Raw genomic sequence first — 26267 nt, forward strand, 5'->3', positions numbered from 1 at the left:
CTCACACTCTAGTAGAGTGATGCTCAAAATTCTCCAAGCCAGACTTCAGCAGTACGTGATCCATGAACTTCCTGATGTTCAAGCTGGTTTTAGAAAAAGCAGAGGGACCAGAGGTCAAATTGCCAACATCCGCTGGATTATCGAAAAAGCAAGAAAGTTCCAGAAAAATATCTACTTCTGCTTTATTGACTATGCCAAAGCCTTTGACTGTGTGGATCACGACAAGCTGTGGGAAATTCTTCAAGAGATGGGAATACCAGACCACCTGACCTGCCTCTTGAGAAACCTGTATGCAGGTCAGGAAGCAACAGTTAGAACTGGACATGGAACAACAGACTGGTTCCAAATAGGAAAAGGAGTACGTCAAGGCTGTATATTGTCACCCTGCTTATTTAACTTATATGCAGAGTACATCATGAGAAACACTGGACTGGATGAAGCACAAGCTGGAATCAAGATTGCCAGGAGAAATATCAATAACCTCAGATATGCAGATGACACCACCCTTATGGCAGAAAGTGAAGAAGAACTAAAGAGCCTCTTGATGAAGGTGAAAGAGGAGAGTGAAAAAGTTGGCTTAAAGCTCACCATTCAGAAAACGAAGATCATGGCATCTGGTCCCATCACTTCAATGCAAATAGATGGGAGAAACAGTGGAAACAGTGAAAGACTTTATTTTTGGGGCTCCAAAATCACTGCAGATGGTGATTTGCAGCCATGAAATTAAAAGATGCTTACTCCTTGGAAGAAAAGTTATGACCATCCTAGACAGCATATTAAAAAGCAGAGATGTTATGTTGCAAACAAAGGTCCGTCTAGTCAAAGCTATGGTTTTTCCAGTAGTCGTGTATGGATGTGAGAGTTGGACCATAAAGAAAGCTGAGAGCTGAAGAATTGATACTTTTGAATTGTGGTGTTGGAGAAGACTCTTGAGAGTCCATTGGACTGCAAGGAGATCCAACCAGTCCATCCTAAAGAGATCAGTCCTGAATATTCATTGGAAGGACTAATGCTGAAGCTGAAACTCCAATACTTTGGCCATCTGATGGGAAGAACTGACTCATTTGAAAAGCTCCTGATGCTGGGAAAGACTGAAGGCAGGAGGAGAAGGGAATGACAGAGGATGAGATGGTTGGATTCCATCACCGACTCAATGGACATGAGTTTGAGTAAACCCAGGAGTGATGGACAGGTGATGGACAGGAAGGCATGATGGACATGACTGAGCGACTGAACTGAACTGATATATATATATATATATATATATATATAGGCATCAGGGAATATTTGTTTAAACATTAAATTTACTGTTTGAACCAATTGAGTTTGAGATGGCAAAAATAATACTAACAGCTACTAAATGCCAACATTAGACATTATCCAAATCAGTCTTCATCGCAACTCTTTGCAGTGATTACTTTTATCCCTAATTTATAGGTGATTATTTTTATCCCTACTTTAATTTAAAGTAGTCTCAAAGAGGTTAAGTTACTGGCCCAAGGACACATAGCTATTAAGAGAGAATGTAAGACACTGGACTTGGATTTCTCTGTCTCCAAACCTGTTATTCAAAATTTTATGTTGAGATAAAATATTTATTGTTGGTTCATAAGAGAAACACCATGTAATTTGTTTGTAACATAAGGATCTTGAGGGGTAGAGAACTTGGTGTGTCTGTCAAATAGGGAAGAGCAGAGAAAGTCCCAGTTTTGGCGTTCTCCCTTGCTGAATTTAGTCTGTAGCCATGACACTTCTGTAAGAGCATCTCAGGAAAGGCATTGCTAGTCTCCACTTCCACTATGTCAGGGTTTAAACCCTTAACACATCTTGCCTTCATTTGGATGTTGCTAACTCGTGCTCATGACTTAAATTCTTCAGTACGTCTGCAGTGAATTAAAATAAGACCAGATAGCAACACAAAGTGCTGAGCGAAACTCTTTTGAAACTCAAAAACAGTTTCTGGCAACAGAAACCATGCTCACATTTTTTTAAATTCTTATTTTACCTTATTTGGAGATATAAGAGGGACTCTGAAGACCCCTTCAACCAGAACTTAATGTTAGTAAACCTTTGTTGAGATACAAGAAAATGTTCTTCTATCCCAAAGATGCTAAATACAGGTCACATCAATAACTATGGTTTCCATTTTCTGGCAAGGTCAAGCAGAATTTCCCACTATTTTTTCTATTAGGAAAAGTAGCATCTCAGATAACAAGATGGGCTTTTGTGACAATCTTGGAAAATCCCATGGATGGAGGAGCCTGGAAGGCTGCAGTCCATGGGGTCGCTGAGGGTCGGACACGACTGAGCGACTTCACTTTCACTTTTCACTTTCATGCATTGGAGAAGGAAATGGCAACCCACTCCAGTGTTCTTGCCTGGAGAATCCCAGGGACAGAGGAGCCTGGTAGGCTGCCGTCTATGGGGTCACACACAGTTGGACACGACTGAAGTGACTTAGCCTAGCCTAGCCTAGTAAAGAAAGACAGAGCTAAGTTGTGTCCGACTCTTTGCAACCCTATAGACTGTAGCCTGCCAGGCTCCTCTGTCTGTGGGATTCTCCAGGCAAGAATACTGGAGTGGGTTGCCATTTCCTTCTCTAAACAATCTAGCAAACTCAGAGTTAATTTATTGGCAGATTTGTGTTGGACTGGAGACCCATCTCACACCAGTCAGGAGAAGGAACTATAGGGAAGAAAACCTATCCCATTTTCTTGTTTCTGGGATGTGTATTCAATTTTAGGTTTCCCACTGAGAGATATGTGGGACCAGTGATCCTGGGAAGCAGACAAGTCTGAGTCAGAGCTTGTACTAAAAAACTGAAGGGATGATTTTCCCCATCTTCAGCTTTAGTTGCTTCACCCTCTGTCACCATTTTTAGACAGGGTGGGGACGAGAAGGGGGGACCAGACGCCCCTTGGCTTGAACGTAGCTGCAGTGTTCAGAACCTTCAAGAACAAGCAGATTTGGAGACTCAACCCCAATTTGCAATCATTCAGTTCAACCTAGAACCACAGTTTTATTACAGCTTATTTTTTATTTCTGGTATGCTGGTAACTTGAAGTTAATCATCCAGACTGGAAAATGAGCAAGTGGTTCTAAAAACAGAGGGGCTATGTTGCACACGGGAGGGGATAAAGCTCAAAGTCTCCTCATGGACATCGATTCAGAAAGGAATGGACACTGCTGATGTAATTTTTCACACATGATGGGATGCGAGCAAATCCTTCATCCTAAAAAGGACAGAAACCAGAAGGGAATGACTGGGGAGAGTGAGTCACTAGCAGCTGTTAAGAATCAGAGACCTCTAGTCCTGATTTAACTCTCTCCTTTATCTGCCCTGGAGGCCAGTGGCTCTCAGACTTTAGCTGCATCAGAATCAGCTTGTGGGGTTGTTAAAACATGCATTGCTGAGCCCCACCCTGAGGGTTTCCAATTCAGCACATCTGGGCAGGGGCAGACAATTTACATTTCCTGCCAGTTTCCTGGTGATGCCGATGCTGCTGGTTAGGGATACTGAACAGCCATAAGAAGCACTGCTGGAGGCAATACCCATTTCAGAATTGAGCTCAAGGGACCAAAACCAATTTATATTCCTGGAAAACCAATCCAACATTTCTTTAAAATAGGGCTTCCATGTTAACCTGAAAGGGGCACTGATAAAAAATAGGATGTGGGGTGGGGGGCGCTGGTCAACATAACACACTGTCAATTAAGTGATGTCCCCTATTGCTCCCACAAGATTTAGCTTGGGACCAGAGCAGTGTGGGCCAAGGTTGGCCTTTCCATGGGAAGGCAGGATAGGTGTCAATTCATAGATGCCAGACTAACATTTGAGACTCAAGCTCACCACTTAAAGCTATGAGCTTGTTCAAGTCAATCTAGCTTTTCTAAACTGTAGTTTCCTCAGGTACAAATTTATAAAAAATAATATCACTGATCTCATCAAGTTGAGAGAATTAAATGAGATAATGTTTAGAAAGCTTTAACACAGTGGTTCATGCATTATAAGTAAGTATTGCTTAATAATACTATAACTAGCCTATCATACCACTATTCATACCATTTTTACTGCTCCCAACAAATTTTGAGGTGTTTGTCTCATTTTCAAATATTGGAAACCAAGTCACTGAGAAATTAACTCTCTTGTATTTTAGGGAGCTCTGTGAAGTCAAGCTCTGTGATGCAGCTGGTATCATCATCACTCTAATCCCAGACTTCTGAGTGAGATCCGATCCAGACCCTCTGGACAGCCCTCCCCCAGAATCTGGACACACTCCTTGGGATTAAAGGAGGAGGCATTATTTCTTCAGGCCCTCCTGGAGTCTCTCTCTGCCTTTTTTGGCCCACATACCAATGTATGTAGTTTGTGTCTGAAATGGAAAATTTCTGTAACACAATACCCAGCTCTGATCCCCACAGACTCTCGAGTCTCTCTCTCTCTCTTTTTTTTTTCTTTTGGTTTCAGTTAAAATATGACTTCATGTGCAAAAAAGAAGCCTCACTTCCCAGTGCTCTCAGCAGATTCATAAGCACGGTAGATTCAAAACCCTCTATTTCCTAAGAATTCTAGAGAATTGATTTCACTTTTCTGAAAAAGGAGAGACATCCATCTACATGACCAGAGAAGAGGGAAAATTAAAACGACCTACTCTTTGGATGCAGGATGTGTCACTCTGCGAGCCCATCGTCTTCTCCTGTGCCCCTCGGCCAGCACTCGCATGGGCGCCCCCCAAGGAAAGGCAGGAGGGCAGAGCTGCCCTTGGCTCTAAGACCTTGCCTGTAACTGGGTGTGTTGTCCAAGCAGGCAATGAAAACCAAGGACTTAGAGGTTCCTCTCATTGACTCACTAGCGCTTTTCTCTCCTAGAGTGTCATCTCTTCAGAAACTCTGCCTAATGCAAGCCTAGACCAGTCTAAACAGGACAATGGGTTTCCTGATAAGTCAATGAATGACTTACGTCCTTGACAACCTACTCTAGTCTCCAGTGGCCTGCATAGGTTCTGGAGCCCACCCTTCTGGCTTGGATTCCCAGCTCCTCCCTTTACCAGTGAGTTGAGTGACTTTGGGCCAGTTTCTCAACCTCTCCATGTCTTCCTCATCCATAAATGGGGCTTGACTCTACATTGTAAGCTTTAACAAGGGATTAGTTATTAGATGAATTATAAAGTGTTAGGACAGTTCCTAGCACATAATGAGCTCCACATATGTTGCTATCATTACTGTCATTACTTCTACTGCCAGTAAACAAATGATTGTGGCTATATTTGCTCAAGAAAACATAATGCCTAAATAGGAAGCAGTTTGGTGTTCTGGTAACAGCACAACTTTAGAATCAGACAAATCTGATTTGACCACTAACATTGAACTGAACGGAACTGGTTGCTACTTAAGTTGTGCAATCTTGGGCAAATTATAAATATCTTGGAAATCCAATTTTCTGTTTATAAACTAGAGATGGATAATAACATCTGCCTCAAAGGGTTGCTGGGAGGATTAAGTGAAGTCATGTTTGGGAAGCTCTTGGCCATTAGTTGGTAGCCAGGAAATAGCAGTTTTTTTTTTTTTTTTTTAACTGTAAACTGGTCACATGGAAACTGAGCAAAGAAATCCATTAACTCCTGAAACCACTTGCAACCACCCTACTCCATACAACTGACCAAAATAACTCCAACAGCTAAGAGTTTTACTATATAATATATAAAGTGAAAGAATTTAGAGTAAAATAGTCTTCTGTACATTTTTCTGTGTCTGGTGGTAAACTTGGTTAGCTGTCTGGACTTAGAAATTACTCATTACTCTCAACTCCAACTTAGCCTCTCTTCTTTGTCAATCCCATTTTTGTCCTTGCTTCCCAGGTAGCTCAGTGGTAAAGAATCCACCTGCAATGCCAGAGACGCAAGAGATGTGGGTTCAATCCCTGGGTCAGGAAGATCCCCTAGAGAAGAGAATGGCAACCCACTCCAGTATTCTTGCCTGGAAAATCCCATGGACAGAGGAGACTGGTGGACAGCTATAGTCCATGGGGTTGCAAAGAGTTGGACACAACTGAGCACACACACACACACACACTCACACACATACACGTGTTGATATGGAATTTTGCCAGGTTTTCTAAGGGCACCACGATAAAAGTACTTCCCAACCCTCAGATTTCAACCTCCAGATGATGTTAACTTCTGTGAGTTGAAATGAAGGTACTCGAGGCATCACAAGCAGGGCAGTAGCATCTTTCAATTCCAGGGGGCGCTACTCCCACCACACTGTGCTCCAGGGACTCCTTTAATAGGGAATACAACAGAATAGGCACCTCCCAGAGTTGTGCAACAAGATAGCTGGGATCCCAAAGAGCAGGAAATAAAGCCCACTTGCTCAGACTTGAACTCTAACTTCCCTTACTTTTCATGAGTCAGATTTAGTCTTCCAAGCCTTAAGTTGTCCTTGCTGTGAGAGAACATGTTAATCCCTGGGTGATATAATCCAGAGGAGGACTTTCAGAATCACTGACCGAAAAGCCCACACAGGTCATCAAGCCAACACCCTCCAGTGTTCAGGGGAACGAGCCAGAGGATGGAGGAAACGCACAGGCACAAAGCATCCTCGCCCCTGGCTCCCTCCACCAGCAGCTGTGCGTGAAGTGCCCTAAATTGACCAATGGTTTACCTGAAGTGGTGGGAGAAAATAGTGATGCTGCACTCAAGGTGCAGTGGGCAAAAAAAAAAAAAAACGGATGAATCCAAACACCAGTGAAGGAAGATAATGGGAAATCATGGCTCCAGGAACCCTAATAAAGTGGCTGCTTTCATGCTTTTATACTTTCCCTTCCCCTACTTTATTCATTTCTTCCACAATAGTATAACAGACAGAGCTCTTTAAAGCTAAAAGTCATCCACAAAATAACTTGGTCCTAAAGCCCTCACTCTTCAAATGAGAAAATGAGTCCCAGACATCAGGTAGTACAAGTCATCCAGGAAAGACGATTGATCTAGAAATCACTTAATGCCTTCAGCTGCCTTTAGAAGGAGAAAGAAATGTATTCAGGTCAGAGTAAGTGGTTTTGTAAACTCTGTTATATAGATAAAGAAGCTAAGGCTCAAAAGTAAGTGATGATGTGTCTTCTTTCCTGCTTCTTAAATCTCTCTGCTGGGTTAACAACCCGTGGAGGCATTAGGACTTGTGCTGACCAGAGCCAATTCCCCAAGCATTGAAGCCAGTAGGTGGGTGGGAAGACATGGACCTACTTATTGAGTCTTGAGGGAGAGAGGATCCCATCTCTGATCAGTCATGTAGAATTCACTTAACATTTCATTGTTGTTTCTTTTTCTGCGAGCGCGCACACACACACACACACACACACACACACACACACAGAAAATGGAAAGAACAGAGTCTGGAGCCAGAACACCAGGCTTTTAAACTTAATACCTGTGCCATATTTCTCAATTTCAAATTTTCTTCTTCTGTAAATTAACGATCATTATATTATCTTTCTCATGACATTGACATGATCAACCAAAATAATTAAGCATAACTATTTTGTAAACCATGAAGCAGTGATTCTTAAATAATTTGGTTCAAGAACCTTCTTAAAATTTTGATGAATGCTAAAGACCCTCACCAAAATTCCCACATGTAAATACAGAATTTTGCATGTAATTTCAGAGGGTTCACAGAGCCTCTGAAGGGCCCCACTTAACATCTGCTCTAAAAACGCTTGTGAAATGTGGAATATTCTAGCCTGGACAAATGCAGCATTTTCCCAACTTGACATAAACTAGGACAAGGCATTCTTTTATTTGGAAAGCCCATACTGAATTCTTACTAGGCATTAGGGGCTGCAGGGGCACAAATATCCTTGAGGTATTAAAGCAAAGACATCCCTTCAGTGCACTGTATCAATTAAGAAAGTCACCTCACTAAGGCATCTGGTCTCACAGTCCCTGTTTGGTTATTCTGATCAGACTGAGAATAGTGGTCACCTTGATTTGAGACAGGGAATTATAAACAAAAAAGTCAAGAGATTTTTTTACTTCTAAAGTATTTTTTAAATGAAGCATAGATGATCTACAATATTACGTTATTTTCGTGTATACAGCACAGTGATTTATATATATATATATTCTTATATATATAATATACATACATATATTCTTATATATATTATATACATATATATTCTTATATATATATATATTATATACATTTTTTTTCAGATTCTTTTCCCTGTAGGTTATTATAAAATATTGCAGGTAATTCACTGTATTATACACAGGGAACTTTTCCCAGGTCTATGAAGGTACGATTTTACTCAGGACTTGATTCACCAAAGGATTTGGGTACAGTGTAAAGAAAGCTGAGCACCGAAGAATTGATGCTTTTGAACTGTGGTATTGGAGAAGACTCTTGAGAGTCCCGTGGCCTGCAAGATGATCCAACCAGTCCATCCTAAAAAATATCAGCCCTGGGTATTCACTGGAAGGACTGACACTGAAGCTGAAACTCCAGTACTTTGGCCACCTCATGAGAAGAGTTGACTCACTGGAAAATACTCTGATGCTGGGAAGGATTTGGGGCAGGAGAAGGGGACAACAGAGGATGAGATGGCTGGATGGCATCACCGACTCGGTGGACATCAGTTTGTGAACTCCGGGAGTTGGTGATGGACAGGGAGGCCTGGCATGCTGTGATTGATGGGGTCGCAAAGAGTCGGACAAGACTGAGCGACTGGACTGAACTGAACTGAACTGAATTGAAGTGGAGGAAAGCTGTGTTCAGTTTGGGATAAAGCACAATTCCTCATACTTCTGGTCTCATGGTCTGAACCCCTCATGCCAGTGAAAGGATACCTGTAAAAATTTGCTATTTTTCCACATTCACTTCTTGTAGATTGTTGCTACTAAACCAGCGAATCAAATATTACTGGTGATAGAACTCAAGATCGAAAACAGGCATTTTCACTAGGAGCAGAGGGTTTTTGTTTTTTGTTTGTTTTGTTCTAAATTCTTGCAGTCAAGGGTTTTAATCACTCTACCACTTTACAGTCAGTGAAACATAAAAAACTTACTTCCCTTATCTGAAAATGTAGATGATAATTGTGACTTCATTTAGTTGTTGTCAGATTAAATAAGATGTAAAGTGCTCAAAACTATGCCTGGCACAGTGAAAGCTCAGCAAATGGTAACCAGCATGATTATCATTGATCCCATTCTCAATAGCTATATCCTTAGCTATTGTCACAGGTCCATTACATTTACCAGCAATGGGAAATATTTGTTTTGTTGTAGCTGCTATTCTCCAGAATATCATTTTTTTACAATGTGGCTACCAATTTGTCTGTAGAGGTTTTAATTTTTGTAATGAATTAGGCTTGATTTTCTAAGTTCTAGATTGAGAGGTATGTGAATTGAGTTTCATAGGGGAAGCAGGTGAAATTTATGAAGATGGGATGTGCTAAAAGGTGAAGTGTTGTGTGTTAGTCTCTCTGTCATGTCCTACTCTGTGCAATCCTATAGACTGTATCCCACTAGGCTCCTCTGGCCATGGAATTCTCCAGGCAAGAATACTGGAGTGGGTAGCCATTCCCTTCTCCAGGGGATCTTCCCGACCCAGGGATTGAACCCCGGTCTCCTGCCCTGCAGACAGATTCTTTACCATCTGAGCCACCAGGGAAGCCCCAAAGGGTGAGGATTGGAAGGTAAATTAGAAAAGGAGAATCAGAAAGAGAGATAACTGATCTGATGGGGAGTGCCCAAAGAAAATTAGGAAAAAACAAGAGCAGAGAGCAGCAAGTGAGTACACTTTTCTGTTATAGAAAGGACTTAAATAAATTTTTACTAACCTGAGTAATGTACAAGCAAGTTATATCATTTAGTTTTAGGGAATCGTGACTGGAAACTGGGTTGCAGGAATACAACAGAGTTTCTGCAGGGCAGAATTACAAAGTGATGACATTTGTTGAGGAGAACTAAAAGATTTTAAACATAAAATCTTATTGAGAGGAGAAATTTGGGGAAAGGATAGTTAGGGAGTTGGGGCTGGCCATACTATATTTAAAATGAATAACCAACAAGGACCTACTATAGGCACAGGGAACTCTGCTCAATATTATGTAACAACCTAAATGGGGAAATAATTTGAAAAAGAATAGATACATGTATAACTGAATAATTTTGCTCTACACCTGAAACTATCACAATGTTGTTAATCAACTATGCTCCAATAGAAAATAAACAGTTTTTTAAAAAGCCAACCCTGTTGAGTTAACCTGAGTTCAACAGCTAAGTTACCTATGTGTATATGTAGTTTGTAACAAATGTTTTTCTGCATTGAAGTCAGGTTATTATTTTCTGTAAACAGCAGACTAAGCTTATGATGCATTTGTAGAGAAAGACAGTGTAAGAGGCAGTTGGTGAGAGTCTGGTGCTAAAAAGATGACCTGAAGAGGACCCTTCCCTCTCTTAGACTAACCGCTACTGCATGAATGAAAACAATGGAACTCACCAGCCACAAGAATTCAGGGACAGTAGAGGAGATCTGGAGAGCGGCATGTCTACCCATCAGCTAGCCGGTCAGTCCCCCACCCACACCCTCTGATCTGGCCACAAATACATGAATCACTGCCACAGCAATGTTAAGGGACTCTTGCTGAATAAAGGTCTGTAAAACTGCCAGGGATTTAAATGTCTTCCTGCAAACCTTCATCACTCCAAACCACCTGTATTCCTGGAGTTTGCTCTGCCTTGCCAGCTTACTTTGCATTGTTAAGCTGGACCTACGTGCAGAGATCCTCAGAGACAATGCTCAGATTCATGTCTGGAATGCTTCAGCATACCATCAAACTAACTCCCAGTCTCATATTTGCCAGAGGAAGAGATTCACAAAAAGCCTGAGGAGCCCTCTGGCCGCTGATGAGCAATTTCTTGAGTCTTTAATTATGGACCAATGAAAACAATGCCTTCAGTGAACGGCTGCCTCCCTTTCACCTCTGACCCATGGTCAGACATGCAGCCGTGAGTGTTACCAGATGGAAATTGTTAGTGAAGAGCCAATGTAACAGGACTGTTATTTATGACCTAAGGGCAGCATTCATCAGTATCCCTGTGGGCTTGACTTTTGTTTAGTGAGTAAGTGACCTCAGTATTGTGTGTGAAACCCTGTAAGTTTGGATGTGGCTTGCCCTGTGGAAGAGAGAGATGTATTCCCTTTAAGTTCCTTTAAGCATCTAGGTCAAAAGGAGGATGGGGAAGCCAGTAGAGATTATTAGAGCCTGGGGGTATGGGAGGGAACCCAAAGTCCAAATAAACATTTTCACTTCAGTCCAAAGCTTTTCTTGGTCAAGTTGTCAGACTCCATCCTCTCCCATTATTACAACACCCCAGAGATTATAAGGACAAGCTCTTTGGCCTCACAAGCCACTGCCCAATTTCATCATCTGTTTTTACCCGAGTCTGAATATTTTGTAGCTTCAGATCAAGCTTTTGTTGGAGTCTCATCAATATATTCCCAAATAACAGAGCCAAAGGGCTAATGGCATGCCGAAGCACGTTCAAGCATGTTCAAGGGACGGGGATGTTAGAGAATTGGCTTCCTCGTGTCCGAGATGTCTCAGGTTGAAAAGTGAACCTGTGAAAATTATATACATACTCTTAGGACCCTGGTTGGAGAAGGCAATGGCACCCCACTCCAGTACTCTTGCCTAGAAAATCCCATGGGCGGAGGGGCCTGGTAGGCTCCAGTCCATGGGGTCGCTAAGAGTCGGACACGACTGAGTGACTTCACTTTCACTTTTCACTTTCATGCATTGGAGAAGGAAATGGCAACCCACTCCAGTGTTCTTGCCTGGAGAATCCCAGGGACGGGGGAGCCTGGCGGGCTGCCATCTATGGGGTCGCACAGAGTCGGATACAACTGAAGTGACTTAGCAGCAGCACGACCCTGGTTGTGCATCACTGTCTATAACCTATTGCTTTAGAAAGTTTCCCATCAACCTTCTGTGTTTTGCTCCATCTTGAAGCTGTATGATCTTTAGCTTCTCTTTTCAGTGTTTGGGCAGATGGGTGAGAATTGATGAAACACAGATGGTTTAGTGAGACAGAGATTAAGAATCCTGCTGGGTTGAGTATATTTGTTGATTGCCCCAGTATCTCAGCAGTTCAAAGATGAATTCACCCATAAAAATCTATTGTTGAATTTTACTTACTTTATCTTTTAGCCTCTCATATAATTTCACAAAATTTACTTCATTTTCCAGTACTCCTATGTAGTATTTTAGAGAAAGGAGCAGAATCATCAATTCATAAATGGAAAATTGAGGTAATGAGAAGGACAGGCCAGAGACACATGCTGAAAATCACTGTTTGTGGCCAGAGGCCCACGTTTCCCTCAGCAGAAGGTGCTTCCTCTGGAAAAGGTTCCCATTACATCATCAATGTGTTTTTCCAGATAGCAGGCTCCTTTGGGATGTAGCAAGTTTGTCTGGGGAAGCATTTATCACCTCTCAGCAAGTATTTAGATCTTTGTTTGCTCATTACTTTTTCTCTGATTTTCCCAGTGTGTGCATATATGTGTAGGTAACCTTTTCCCCAGTGAGTACCAATTAGTAAAACTTTGTGAATTTAGTTTGACACTTATTTGTTATTATTTTTAATGCAAATATAAAATGGCTGTCCTCTGAGACTCTGTGACTCTCACATTATATTTTCTTTCCAGAAATAACAGAAATATTATTTCTTTCCAGAAATAATCTTTTGGCTCAGGCACACCCCCGCCCCCCCCCCCCACACACACACACACCAGGTTATAAGACGAAGACTAAAGGAACACATTTAGAAAAATGCTTTAGAGCAGCGGTCACCAACTTTTTGGCACCAGGGACTGGTTTCATGGAAGCCAATTTTTCCACAGACTGGGGCAGGGGTTAGAGAAGAGATGGTTTCAGGATGATTCAAGCACATACATTTATCATGTACTTTATATTATTATTACATAGGCTCCACCTCAGATCATCAGGCATTAAATCCCAGAGGTTGGGGACCCTGCTGTAGAACGTACAAAACACTTTAGCTTCTGCTATTCTAGAACTACAATAAAAGGGCTCATGTTACTGTACCCATTTCAAGAGTGGAAAAACGTATTCAGAATATGAAATGACTTGCCAATATTACATGGTTCATATATCATAAAGATGGTATTGGAAACCAAGAGTGAAAATCTGACATCTCAGTGCTGTAAGTCTCCACCTGGAAGATGAGCAGAGGGAAGCAGTGATAAAAATCCTAGTCCCCATGGGCTAGTCAAGGATGTGATGGCCCAAAATCTATATTATTATTGTTACCATTCAAAAGGAGACTGGTCAGAAGAAAGTCTTTTTCAATGTGATATTGGAAAGTTCTGTAAGTTGCATTTTTGAAAGGATTTAATGTTATGTTTCTGATATATTTTTTAAAATAAATTATCTTTATACTTCTTGAGGTAAAATAATTTTTTTAAGGGGAAAAGAAAAGGAGTAGAAGGAAGAGAAGAGGGAGAAGAAAAAACCCTTGAAAGGATGTAGCATCTAAATGACAAAGGCTACACATTTCTGTGACTGTGGGTTCACCCCCAAAACTGACGGGCTCTTTACAGCTCTGTTCCCTGGGCTGATAAATGACGAGATCAGCCTGGTCTCTCTAGACACTGAGAATGACATGCTTCTTAGAAAAGTTTGTGCCAGGGACCCAGCCAAGTCTAAATTCTCTTTTTCATTTGCATTAGCATTTTTCTTGGTTCAGATTCACAGGTAAAACTTCCCCCAAGAGAATATTCAAGGTGGCTTTCTTCATCAAAGGGCTTACCTCCTCCCTGAGAACTAATCTGTTTGCTTTGTATGTCCACATGCTTCAGGGAAAGGGAGGGTTTCATAAATGAAACACCTCCCAGACCACCTCCCTCACACTCTCTTCAGAGGCCCCACAGCTCTGTCTCCTGAAGGGGGCTGGGGTGTGTGAGGAATGCAGTCTGGGTTTTCACCACAGCGAGTGGATGAGGCCAAGATCCCCTCCTCTATCCACTCCCACTTCTGCAAATCAAATACTTCTGATTCCCAGAGTATTTTCCCTGGGTTTAAGCATAGAAGCAAACAATGCAGTAAACAGGTAAGAAGCTACGTTTTTTTGCTGCATGAGTTGAATTTGTAAAGGTCTGAGAAGAATCCTTCGTGAAGGAGACCAAGGAAATTCAATGTTCTCGACAACGTCATTCAAAGTACTGTCTGAGAACTACTTTTAGCAGGATCACCTACAAAACTTGTTAATAAAAATTAAAATGATTTCCCAGGCTCTGCTCCAAAGCAACATAATAAAAAATTCTTGGAGTGGGAGCTCAGGAACTTCATTTTTATCAAGTTTCCAGTTGCCTTCAATGAACATTAAAGTATGAGAACCCCTTGATGACCCAAATGCCATGAGAACAGCCAGGGGTGCTGGAGAGTCCCTTAAAGTCAGAGCAAGTCAGCCTTTCAAGAAAGTTGGATTTTAGGAGGCTCTTCCTTGACTCCTGAGATCTCTATGAAGTGTGTTTCTGTACCTTCGTGTTTTCTGCCACAATTGGCATATCATCTCACCGTTGGATTGTTGTGATTAGTTTACTTGAATTTCTCTTTCAGGCAGAGACAGTAACTTATTATCTTTATGTCTTTATATATCCTTTGCTTGGCAGAATGCCTGCTTAATTAAGCCTTTGTTGATTAAACAAATAAACTTAATTGCTTTAACCATCAGGAAATTAGCAAGCAAAGGGTTTATGCTTATTCTCTATTACAGAACAGATTTTATATCAGACCAAGTCTAGTTGGACTTTTAGCTTTATTCCTAATATCCCATAGCAGATGCTGCCACCAACATCTCTTAAGTTAGAAACTTGTTTACATGCCCCCTTTTCTTTCCCACTCCTCACTGGAAAAGCTATGCTGATATTGGGTGGCTCAAAGGAGCCAAACTGGCTTACCTAGAGAAAAAGTTGCCAGTGGCATTTAGCTTATATATACAGTCATCCCTACGTATCCTCAGAAGGACTGGTTCCAAGTTCTCCTCAGACACCAAAATCCATGGATGCTCAAGTTCCTTTTTTTAAATGGTATATAGTATTTGCACACAACCCACACACATCATCCACACATATCCTCCTATATTTGTTAAATCATCTCTGGATTAGTTATCGTACCTAGTACAATGTAAAAACTATATATATAGTTGCTGGTATGCAGCAAACTCAAGTTTCTTTTTTGAAACTTTCTAGAATTTTTTCAAGTATTTTTGACACAGAGTTATTGGAGTCCACAGATATGGAGGGCTGACTTTATTCAGCATAAAAGTGACCCTCCTTTTAGCCAAGGTCTAGGAACACCTGCCCGGTGGCACCTGACACCGTGACAGTCACCCCTTTGCAGGTTGTTGCTCCCAACGCACAGGGACTACAGACCCAGCAGAGAAGAGAAAGCCAGTGGCTGGGAGGGGGATTCCATTGCTGACTGTCCTCCTTCCCTGCTGAGTGCTCCCAGGTAGGATCTGGGAGAGGCTGAGTTTTCTGGGTGCTGGGCTGCAGGAATGCATTTCCCACCAAGTGTTTCTCTAAACATGCTATTAGGCTACAGAGTTACCCTCTGACTAGTAACCCTTCAGCGATGGTTAGGTGTTTCAAGAAATTAATAAAGTCAGAAAGAAACAAATAAATTTGATTATAAGTTCTGGGGCTAATCAACACTCCAGCTCCAGGAAACTGATGGCGATCAGATAGGAAAATGCTGGGGATGAAAGCACTGAGTGGCTTGGCACGTCTGGTTTGAGATGTGCTGACTGAAGAAGTGCCAGGACTAGAAATGTGAGAAGAAATACCAGGTTCTGGGAAGGGGCACTGCTGTCAGGGTTTGGGGTGGTTTTCATGGCTTTTTTTACGGTTTTCATCCTTTAAAAAAGGCTGAAATAAAGATGACTTGAAATAATTTTAGTCATGTGTATATCCTAACTCTGTCACATCCTTGATCATGTTAACTTCTTTTTATTTAAAAGAATATTCAATTTACTAGGCCAAAACTTCATAGTGTTTTTAATTTAAACAGAAAATCTTGCCAAAGCCAGCCCTAAGAGAAATATTTTCATTATCTGGCTCTTTTATCAACTCCAAAGCTTGGGTGTGGTTTCATTCCCCAGTGTGCCTTCCCTCTGTGCTGCTGGGAAACCAAACACGATAGCCACAAACTGGAAAAATACTCCTGATGGATTGGCTTCCACCTGCATCTGATGTGAGAGACATGGCATCAGGAGCGAGTTGCAGAAATAGGGGGACCAAATTAAAAGTTATGTTTAATAACGTTATGTGAGATATAAGGAAAAATACAAAGGCTTTGTTACAAGAATTCCTAATAATGATGATAATTACAGCTATCAGTTATTGAGCACTGACTATTGCAGAGCATTGCTCTGATGAATTTAGAGGTGAGATCTACCATTCTTCCAACAACCTTAACAGTAGGTATCATCATCATTTATAAATGAAAACAAAGAGCAGACAGATCAAAGGGAAATGACTTGACCTATCCTTTGCCAGTGGAGAAGGAAATGGCAACACACTCCAGTATTCTTGCCTGGAGAATCCCAGGGACAGAGGAACCTGGTGGGCTGCCGTCTGTGGGGTTGCACAGAGTCAGACATGACTGAAGTGACTTAGCGACAGCAGCAGCATCCTTTGCCAGATGCATGGTTGGTTCACACCCTTAGAAAACAAACATTAAGAACTCTGGTCTAATATATTTAGTCAAGACAATTTTCCCCTATATACTTTCTATATTAAAAAGATAAATAACCATGGAAGAAAATCACAGAAGGGCATGTAGATGATAATTTAGAAAGACTAATGAGTCACAAAGTAAGAGTGGGAAGATGCAGAGAATGGATGCTGAAAGTGTGATCTGAATTTAATACAACTCAAAGCACTCTGATAGCAGAGGTGCTAGAGAAGGAGTTTGGAAACCCTAACATGATAACTAATCCAGATTTTTGGCAGCCTCGTCCAAATCATCTTCTAATTGTACATTTTTTTAACGTTATGCAATTCATGTGCATGGAAACTGGTTTATTTGGGATGTTCCATAAGAAGGAGAATAGAATGGCCAAAAAATGTAATTATAGAGGATATAATGAAACTTTGGCTTGAAATTTAACTCAGAGAGCAATTATTTTAGATTTGTTTTTCTGTATACATAAATTAGCAGAATTAGTATATTTTTCTACAATTGCATTTATATTTATACCTTGTTGCTAAATGAATGAGAACTCAGAATGTACACTGAGTTTATGGAAATGATATTAATGTCTCAATTAAAGTATTTAAGTTTTCCTCATTGTTTTGCTATACAATTAGTCCTGAAGAGCTGCTAATGCAAGCTTTGGGACAAATTTAGCTCTTTTTCAGAGAAATTGAGCTCTTCTGCAACAATGCTAACGGCAGGAGATCCTTAAGCATAGTGTACAGTACAGAGCAAGCCCCTGAGCTGATGCTTGTGAATAACTGGAATGAGAAATCTCGATGACTGTTATTTGAGAAGGTGCTCTTAAAGAACTGTATGTGTGTGTGTGTGTGTGTGTGTGTGCTCAATCACTCAACTGTGTCTGAGTCTTCGTGACCCCATGTACTGTAGCTCCTCAGGCTAGGCCCTTTTTAACTGTGGACTGGAAAATTACCTATATACTTGAACTATACAGGATCTGGGCAAGAATCCCCTTATTATGTAAACTTTCCTGAGTCCTCCTATTCTAAGTATCAGTTCAGTTCAGTTGCTCAGTTGTGTCCGACTCTTTGAAACACCATGGACTGCAGCATGACAGGCTTTCCTGTCCATCACCAACTCCCAAAGCTTGCTCAAACTCATGTCCATCAAGTCAGTGACACCATCCAACTACCTCATCCTCTGTCATCCCCTTCTCCTCCTACCTTCAATCTTTCCCAGCATCAGGGTCTTTTCCAATAAGTTGGTTCTTCACATCAGGTGACCAAAGTATTGGAATTTCAGCTTCAGCATCAGTCCTTCCAATGAATATTCAGGATTGATTTCCTTTAAGATTGACTGGTTGGATCTCCTTTCAGTCCAAGGGACTCTCAAGAGTCTTCTCCAACACCACAGTTCAAAAGCATCAATTCTTTGGCGCTTAGCCTTCTTCACAGTCCAACTCTCACATCCATACATGACTATTGGAAAAACCATAGCTTTGACTAGACAGACCTTTGTTGGCAAAGTAATATCTCTGCTTTTTAATATGCTATCTAGGTTTGTCATAACTTTTTTCCCAGGGAGCAATTTTAAGTGTCCCTTTGTCATTTAAGTGGAACTTGGTGGGGGGTGGTGCAGGAAGGAAGGAGGAAAAGGAAGAGAGCAAAGCAGTTAGTAACGTGCAAAAGGCAACATTTCAATTTATATGGAAAGTCCCTTTCTACTCTTGTAATGTATTTCCGAAGTATTTATGGTTTACGGGCTATGGTATCTATTTTATAAAACAAATATTAATTCACTATGTAGTCCATGAGGTCCAAAGAATTCCTACAATTATGCCTCACTCTCCAAGTTGATCCAATGAGGATCTCTCACAGTATCCTAAAAAAGTCCAGCTTCCTGGAGGTAAATCTTTCTTCACCAAAACACTGGATCAACTGCACCCTCCCTATCTTAGAAAAAAATGTGAAGGAAGGGATCTGTAATGGATAAGCCTGGATGTAGAGCTCAAAGACTCTCAAGAGTACAAAGAAAGCACAGTTCAACCTTGAAGTTCCCATAGTCTTCACCTTCCCATAGTCCTGGGGCAGTTCAGTAATATGCATTTCCTTTAGATTTGGCAATTGTCCTGGAGGCAGTGGTAATTGTCCTGGTCTGAGTGCAGGTTGGAAAAAAATTTTCAGACCTGAGGCAGAATGAAAGGAGAATAAAGTTTATTAGAGTAGGAGATGCTGTTAGAACAGCAGGCCAGCTCAAGTGAGAGTGGAACTCTTTTGCAGGCTAGTTGACAGTTTTTGTAAGTCTTCCCTGGTAGCTCAGCTGGTAAAGAATCCACCTGCAATACAGCAGACCCCAGTTTAACTCCTGGGTTGGGAAGATCCCCTGAAGGAATAGGCTACCCACTCCAGTATTCTTGGGCTTCCTTGGTGGCTCAACTGATAAAGAATCTGCCTGCAATGCAGGAGACTTGGATTCCATCCCTGGGTTGGGAAGATCCCCTAGAGAAGGGAAAGGCTACCCACTCCAGTATTCTGGCCTGGAGAATTCCATGGACTGAATAGTCTGTGGGGTCACAAAGTGTTAGACATGACTGAGCAACTTTCACTTTCACTCCCACCCTAGAATGGTATGTAGGAATGTTAGAATGGTGTATGCATATTTTCTTAGAGATAAAGGATTTAAAAGTGATGGAGAAAGAAATTAAAATTTTCCTTAAGTATGAAGCAATATGGTTTTGGGTATTCTGGCCTGGAGAATTCCATGGACTATGTAGTCCATGAGGTCCAAAGAATTGGACACGACTAAACGACTTTCAGACAATTTTTATAACCTCAAGATAACGATAAGCCAGAAAGAAAAACACCAATACAGTATACTAACGCATATATATGGAATTTAGAAAGATGCTAACAATAACCCTGTGTACGAGACAGCAAAAGAGACACTGATATATAAAACAGTCTTATGGACTCTGTTGCAGAGGGAGAAGGTGGGAAGATTTGGGAGAATGGCATTGAAACATATATAATATCATGTATGAAACGAGTTGCCAGTCCAGGTTCGATGCACAATACTGGATGCTTGGGGCTAGTGCACTGGGATGACCCAGAGGGATGGTATGGGGAGGGAGGAGGGAGGAGAGTTCGGGATGGGGAGCACGTGTATACCTGTGGAGGACTCCTTTTGATATTTGGCAAAACTAATACAATTTGTAAAGTTTAAAAATAAAAAAATAAAAAAAAAGATAACGAAAATTCCTACTGAAATGGTGGCATTAGGTGATTGGTTAGGATGTTATAGGGTGGGGAATAGGGTGGGTATTTTACCTAATATGGGGTCAGGGAACTGACAGGTTTGAATCTTGAGGCTCATGGAAATAGTTCCTATGGGGCTTAATCAGCTCCAGAGATTTTTGCCCTGTGACCTTGGTATAGGGCTCCCCACATGCGACCTTGGTATAGAGCTTCCCAGTAATTATTATGCTTGTTTCTTTCCAGTCTTTCTCAGGAAGAGAAGATAGAAATACATTCTGTCCAAAGATGCTTAGGCTGAACTCATTTAAGTAGAGGCACACCTCAGAGATATTGTGTGTTCGGTTCCAGACCAACACAATAAACTGACACAATAAAGTGAATATCTCAATAAAATAAGTCACACAAATTTCTTGGTCTCCCAGTGTGTACAAAAGCTGTTTACACTATAGTCTATTAAGTGTGCAATAGTGTTTCAAAAAGTGCACATACCTTAATTTTAAAATGCTTTATTGCTAAAAAATATTATCATCATCTGAACCTTCTGAGAATCATAATTTTTTGCTGGTGGAAGGTTTGAAATTCTATGAGAATTACCAAAACTTGACACAGAGACATGCAGTAGAAAATACTGATGGAGAAAATGCTGTTAACAGACTTGCTTCACGAAAGGTTGGCACAGACCTTCAATGTATAAAAAGTACAGTATCTGGGAAGCGTGATAAAATGAGGTATGCCTATATATTGCTAAGGAAATAGGAGATAGATTCTTAGCCTTAAAAATCTTATGGCAAAGCTATTAATAAGAAAATTTGGAAAGAATGTATAGTTTAAGAGCCAAAAGAAGAAAAGCCACCAATCAGCATAAAAAAGAGAAGACAGAAAGGTAAGCCAAGAGGCAGTCACACCAATGACACAGAAAGCTCAGACAGAGAGGCTTTATGAGAAGCAGCATTTGTCATAGGAAGTTCTGAGAAAATGAGTCCTCTATGAAGACAGTAGTTCTTGCTAGTTAAAGAGACCTCCACTATACAACACTAATAAGGAATTAATGAGTAAAACTGAACAATTATGATTTCCTAAATAAGGATTTATGTTCATTTCTTCTCTTTCTTTCATTTTGCATTATAAAACAATCCAAACTATGCGGAATATAATTTGAAGTTAATGCTCAGCTCTAAAACTTAGGTTTAATGTATGGTATTTCTTTTCTCTTGTTTTCTAACAAAGGGACATTTAGTACAGTATCATAAATCAGACCAGTCCTCTCTCAAATGTGAATATTTAGAGAACAAAGAGGCCAAAGGCATTTTGGTTCCAGATTACTAGAAACAGTTCTTTCATTCTCTGTTCATCTTTATGTGATTTCCTTCAATTATGTGCCACATTTCTTTTTTTCCTCAAAAGGACGCCGGCTTGTGGTAACTCCCCATATGCATCATATTCTCAACGTGCTGTTTGATGCCATCTGTTTAACACAATAGAAGAGAAATAGGAGTCCTATCACATCATCTGATTTTCCTCCAGAGAAATAGATGGCACGATTCAACTGGGCAAAGTCGTGGGTGCTAAGTCCTTCAACTAGTGTTAGATGTGAAACACGTTTTTACCCTGGTGTGGATGTTACATATTCCTCCACATCATTGCCCTCCCTTTCTCCTGGTAAGTGGTCTGGCTTTTAGCAAATCCAGACCACTTGACAAGCCCTAGAAAATATATTTTATAAGCATAGGAATCAGCACAATCTTGTGGAGAGCTCTGGGTTTCCTTGCCATCACCCAGCCAACCCACTTCCTTGAAAGAGTCATATAACTTCTCATTTTGAAAATAGGTATACTGCTATGGATTGAATGATACCTCCCCACCAACACCACCACACAAAATTTGTATGATGAAATCTTAAATCACAATATCTCCTAATGTGACCTTATTTGGTAATAGGATCTTAAAACGCAATCAAGTTAAAATGCGATTATTAGGGTGGACCCAAGCTGATGCCACTGATGCCCTTACAGAAGCGGGACATTTTTTTTTAAACTTTTTATTTTATACTCAAGTATAGCCTATTAACAATGTTGTGGTTGTTTCAGGTGGATTGCAAAGGGACTCAGCCACATATATATCTGGGAAATTTAGACACAGGCCCACATACAGAGAAAACACCATGTGAACATAAATATGGCCGTCTGCAAGCCAAGGAGAGAAGGATGCGATAAATCCTTCCCTCACAGCCTGAGAAAGGAGCCAATTTTGTCAACTCCTTAATTTCAGACTTCTACCTCCAGAACGGTGAGCCAATAAATTTCTGTTTTTTTAAGCCACCCAGTCTATGGGAGCCCTAGCCAACTAATACAGGTAATTATAGATCCATCCACCTCACCAGGCTTTAGTATTAAAGATTTCAGAAAATGCATTAAGAGTCCAATTCAGCTTCAGGGCTGATGTTGCCTTTCCTGGAACACTGTACTTGACCAGTTTCAGTGAAATTAGGAGATAATTCATGGTCTCATGTGAAATGTGCTTGAGCTCTCATTATGTTGTCCATGGCCTGAGAGTATCTTATACAGAGCATCTCTATTTACTTCCCAGGACTCAAGACAGGCAAGTTTGTCCTAAGAAACCCAAAGATCCATTCTGAATCCCTAAAGAAAACATGACAATTTTGTAGATGTACCTGTGCAAAAACTGGAACTGAGGAATCTATGGAGATTATGCTTTTTCCTAGGTTTTCTTCTGCCATCAGATCCACTCTCTTTTCCCTAAATTTTCTTTTGTTCACAGAGTCCCATAGTAACTCACTTTATGTTATGTGATATCCACTAGGCCACTCACACAGCCTCTCTTGGCTACTGTTCCTATAGTGGCTCTCAGACTTTAGTGGCATCAGAATTACTTAAAACTCAGATCAAACTTGAAAAAGTGAAAGTGTTTGTCACTCAGTTATGTTGAACTCTTTGGGACCCAAATGGACTATAGCCCACTAGGCTCCTCTGTTCATTGGAATCTCCAGGCAAGAATACTGCAGTGGGTGGCATGCCCTCCTCCAGGGGATCTTCCCAACCAAAGGATCAAACCCTGCGGCTCTTCCTGAGCCACCAGGGAAGCCTAAACAGTATATTATTTGAATGTTAAACAAGGATTATCTGTGTGTCTTTACAAACTGATGATCTATTTTTCTCAGTTCAGTTCAATTCAGGCTCTCAGTCTTGTCCGAATCTTTGAGACCCCATGAATCACAGCATGCCAGGCCTCCCTGTCCATCACCAACTCCTGGAGTTCACTCAGACTCACGTCCATCGAGTCAGTGATGCCATCCACCCATCTCATCCTCTGTTGTCCCCTTCTCCTCCTGCCCCCAATCCCTCCCAGCATCACAGTCTTTTCCAATGAGTCAACCCTTCACGTGAGGTGGCCAAAGTACTGGAGTTTCAGCTTTAGCATCATTCCTTCCAAAGAAATCCCAGGGCTGATCTCCTTCAGAATGAACTGGTTGGATCTCCTTGCTGTCCAAGGGACTCTCAAGAGTCTTCTCCAACACCACAGTTCAAAAGCATCAATTCTTCAGTGCTCAGCCTTCTTCACAGTCCAAGTCTCACATCCATACATGACCACAGGAAAAACCATAGCCTTGACTAGACGAACCTTTGTTGGCAAAGTAATGTCTCTGCTTTTGAATATGCTATCTAGGTTGGTCATAACTTTCCTTCCAAGGAGTAAGCGTCTTTTAATTTCATGGCTGCAGTCACCATCTGTAGTGATTTTGGAGCCCCCCAAAATAAAGTCTGACAGTTTCCACTGTTTCCCCATCTATTTCCCATGAAGTGATGGGACCAGATGCTATGATCTTCATTTTCTGAATGTTGAGCTTTAAGCCAACTTTTTCACTCTCCACTTTCATCAAGAGGCTTTTTAGTTCCTCTTCACTTTCTGCCGTAAGGGTGGTGTCATCTGCATATCTGAATTTATTGATATTTCTCCTGGAAGTCTTGATTCCAGCTTGTGCTTCTTCCAGTCCAGCGTTTCTCATGATGTACTCTGCATAGAAGTTAAATAAGCAGGGTGACAATATACAACCTTGATGTACTCCTTTTCCTATTTGGAACCAGTCTGTTGTTCTTTGTCCAGTTCTAACTGTTGCTTCCTGACCTGCATACAGGTTTCTCAAGAGGCAGGTCAGGTGGTCTGGTATTCCCATCTCTTGAAGAATTGTCCACAGTTTATTGTGATCCACACAGTCAAAGGCTTTGGCATAGTCAATAAAGCAGAAATAGATGTTTTTCTGGAACTCTCTTGTTTTTTCCATGATCCAGCAGATGTTGGCAATTTGATCTCTGGTTCCTCTCCCTTTTCTAAAACCAGCTTGAACATCTGGAAGTTCACGGTTCATGTATTGCTGAAGCCTGGCTTGGAGAATTTTGAGCATTACTTTACTAGCGTGTGAGATGAGTGCAATCGTGCAGTAGTTTGAGCATTCTTTGGCATTGCCTTTCTTTGGGATTGGAATGAAAACTGACCTTTCCAGTCCTGTGGTCACTGCTGAGTTTTCCAAATTTGCTGACATACAGAGTACAGCACTTTCACAACATCATCTTTTAGGATTTGAAATAGCTCAACTGGAATTCTGTCACCTCAACTAGCTTTGTTCATAGTGATGCTTTCTAAGGCCCACTTGACTTCACATTCCAGGATGTGTGGCTCTAGGTGAGTGATCACACCATCGTGATTATCTGGGTCAGGAAGATCTTTTTTGTACAGTTCTTCTGTGTACTCTTGCCACCTCTTCTTAATATCTTCTGCTTCTGTTAGGTCCATACCATTTCTGTCCTTTATCGAGCTCATCCTTTCATGAAATGTTCCCTTGGTATCTCTAAGTTTCTTGAAGAGATCTCTAGTCTTTCCCATTCTGTTGTTTTCCTCTATTTCTTTGCATTGATCGCTGAAGAAGGCTTTCTCTTCTCTTCTTGCTATTCTTTGGAACTCTGCATTCAGATGTTTATATCTTTCCTTTTCTCCTTTGCTTTTCATTTCTCTTCTTTTCACAGCTATTTGTAAGGCCTCCCCAGACAGCCATTTTGCTTTTTTGATTTCTTTTCCATGGGGATGGTCTTGATCCCTGTCTCCTGTACAATGTCATGAACCTCCATCCATAGTTCATCAGGCAGTCTGTCTATCATATCTAGTCCCTTAAATCTATTTCTCACTTCCAATGTATAGTCATAAGGGATTTGATTTAGGTCATACCTGAATGGTGTAGTGGTTTTCCCTACTTTCTTCAATTTAGGTCTGAATTTGGCAATAAGCAGTTCATGATCTGAGCCACAGTCAGCTCCCGGTCTTGTTTTTGCTGCCTGTATAGAGCTTCTACATCCTTGGCTGCAAAGAATATAATCAGTCTGATTTCGGTGATGTGCATGTGTAGAGTCTTCTCTTGTGTTGTTGGAAGAGGGTGTTTGCTATGACCAGTGCATTCTTTTAGCAAAACTCTATTAGCCTTTTCCCTGCTTCATTCTGTTTTTCTACACATACTGAATCTTGGTTTTCCCCTTGGGTCAAGCATAGAGCTGTTACACATAGTAGATGCTTGTAAGTATCTGATCAATGAATGAATGAATGAATGATTATCATCCTTTACATTTGTGTAGTTATTTAGAATCCTTTCATTGCTATTATCTCTATCATCATTGTAATGTAAGGAATTTGCTCTGAAGTCAAACTTTCATGATTCAAGCTGACATTCTTATGGCCTAGTAACAGTTATAATCACAAGTAAATAAAAGTCTAATTGCTAAAAAATTTCTAAAAGACAACTTATGTTTGAAGAACTGTAAAGGGTATCTACTGATCATGGTGATCACTTCTTTCAAATTTCCTTCTCTCTCTCCACCTGCTCTACTCAGAGCAAAAACTCTCACACTGCCAAGAAAACTTTCTCGGCACTCCAGCCCACATGACTCTCATTCTTTTCTATCATTCCCTTTTTCCTCCAAATTTTCTAACAGGTTCCTTATCAAGGGCTCTCCTAAGGCACGGTTGCCAGAAGAGTGTGAAATACTAATGTTTGGCCCCAGTACTGAACTTAATTTAGGGGGTTTATCAAGACTCCCCAGTAACAAAGCCCTCCTCCCAAGAGTTCATTCTTCTAAGAGGCTTTGCTCCTAATTTTGAAGTACTTTTATCAAGTCACAATTGAAACTATCCTTTCTGGATAGTCACTAACATATCAAGCTAATGTGATGGTTTTGTTGATTTTTAGTCACTCAGTCATTGCAACCCTG

The 26267-nt window shown here is 40.9% G+C and overlaps 1 protein-coding gene and 1 long non-coding RNA gene across 12 annotated transcripts in view; one reads left to right on the forward strand and one right to left on the reverse strand.

The window, feature by feature from the left end:
- PHLDB2 (pleckstrin homology like domain family B member 2) overlaps positions 1 to 26267 on the forward strand; it is a 241811-nt gene that overhangs the window by 20869 nt on the left and 194675 nt on the right. The gene's annotated exons all lie outside the window — the stretch shown is intronic.
- On the reverse strand, positions 3018 to 5256 carry LOC112447299 (uncharacterized). Its single transcript, XR_003035376.2, has 2 exons — positions 4653 to 5256; positions 3018 to 3233 (listed from the first exon to the last, which is right to left on the reverse strand). It is a non-coding gene; the product is annotated as an uncharacterized lncRNA (long non-coding RNA).

Source organism: Bos taurus, chromosome 1 (assembly GCF_002263795.3).
Source record: "Bos taurus isolate L1 Dominette 01449 registration number 42190680 breed Hereford chromosome 1, ARS-UCD2.0, whole genome shotgun sequence".
NCBI lineage: Eukaryota > Metazoa > Chordata > Mammalia > Artiodactyla > Bovidae > Bos > Bos taurus.